The following is a 1481-nucleotide window of genomic DNA, read 5'->3' on the forward strand; positions in this document are numbered from 1 at the left end:
ACCAACAAAGATGTTGTGTCCGCCGAGAACTAAAAAATAAATGTTAAAAATTCTCTCTCTCTCTCTCTCTCTCTCTCTCTCCTCTCTCACTCTCTCTTAAAAAAAAAAAAAAGTGAAGTTAAGGAGCTGGGGCTGTAGCTCAGTACCCAAGCACTTGCCTCATATACATGTAGGCCCTGGCTTAGAGTCCCAGCATTGCAAAACAAACAGAAATAAAGTTGAACTGGTTGTGGTGGTGCATGACCATAGTAAAAAATAAAAAAAATAAAAAAAATAAAAAAAAAAAGGAAGAAAATTTATAACTGGAGCAATGCCTTGTCTATAGTAAGTTCTCCAATAATATTTGGAAAAATAATAAAACAATGAAATATGGAGAAATCAGGGGTGATAAATTTTTCTGGAAATAGTAGCATTTAAGAGCAAACCTCTGACAAAGCCAAGTACAGACCACTTTTCACCCACCTCCGTTGGCATTGATTGTCTGAGGGCTTCAGGTTTCACAGGGCAGACTGAGCACACGTGCCCTGCGCTCCCTGCCATGGTAGTAAAGAAACGTGTACAAATACAGTTTGGCAGATGAAAGATAGAAGGACAAGTGAAAGGGACTTGGAGATGTAGCTCAGTTGGTGGAGTGCTTGCCTTGCATGCACAAGGCCCTGGGTTCAATCCCCAGCATCACCATCCAAAAAAAAGGACAAGTGAAAATTAACAGCAAAAAGCTGAACCCCACCTCCCAGAGTGCTTGTTCAGGTTGAGGGTTAAGGGTCAAGAGAGCGGGACAGTCGGGCTCTGTGGTGTACTGTGTAATCCCAGCACCATGGGAGGCTGAGGCAAGAGGATCGCAAGTTCAAAGCCAGCCTCAGCAACCACAGGCACTGAGCGACTCTGTCTCTAAGTAAAATACTAGGGATGTGGCTCAGTGGTCAAGCGTCCCTGAGTTCAATCCCTGGTACCAAAAGAGAGAAAACAGGGCCTTCAGATACTTGTGGGCTCATAGTAGGGCTGAAAATAAAAGAGTTAATGGAAAGATTGTATAGACAGAAATTAAATCTCCAGATTCCTTCCTCCAACAGTAACACTTCTCTCAAAGCTTAAAACATTAAGGTTTAATTTTCAGAACCACTCAAAAGAACTTTCTGGGAAATTGTGGAAATATTTTATCTCCGCGTTGTCCACATCAGTCCATATCCTTATCAGTGGCCACACATCAGTGTGACCAGTGTGATGGAGAGCTGCATCTTTAAATTTTTGTTCAACTAGCCACGTGTGGTTAGTGGCTACCATATTGGACAGGGCAGCTCCAGACCCAGGGATTCCAGGCCCTGGAGAACAGAGGTGGATTGTCTTGTGGAAAACAGGGGAAGTAGGTAGAATTCGTCATCTGAATGGTGAGATCTCTCAACTTCTAATCATTGGAGCCCAGACTAGAGGATTATTTTCTGAGAAAATGGACCTGTCAAAGGATAAGAAAATGCACAAAT

The 1481-nt window shown here is 42.7% G+C and overlaps 1 non-coding gene across 1 annotated transcript; it reads left to right on the top strand.

Moving 5' to 3' along the window:
- Positions 1-608: 608 nt before the first annotated feature.
- Positions 609-681, top strand: Trnaa-ugc (transfer RNA alanine (anticodon UGC)). Its single transcript has one exon. It is a non-coding gene; the product is annotated as a tRNA-Ala (tRNA).
- The last annotated feature ends 800 nt before the right edge of the window (positions 682-1481 follow it).

This window comes from Ictidomys tridecemlineatus, chromosome 6 (assembly GCF_052094955.1).
Source record: "Ictidomys tridecemlineatus isolate mIctTri1 chromosome 6, mIctTri1.hap1, whole genome shotgun sequence".
In the NCBI taxonomy this organism is placed as follows: Eukaryota; Metazoa; Chordata; class Mammalia; order Rodentia; family Sciuridae; genus Ictidomys; species Ictidomys tridecemlineatus.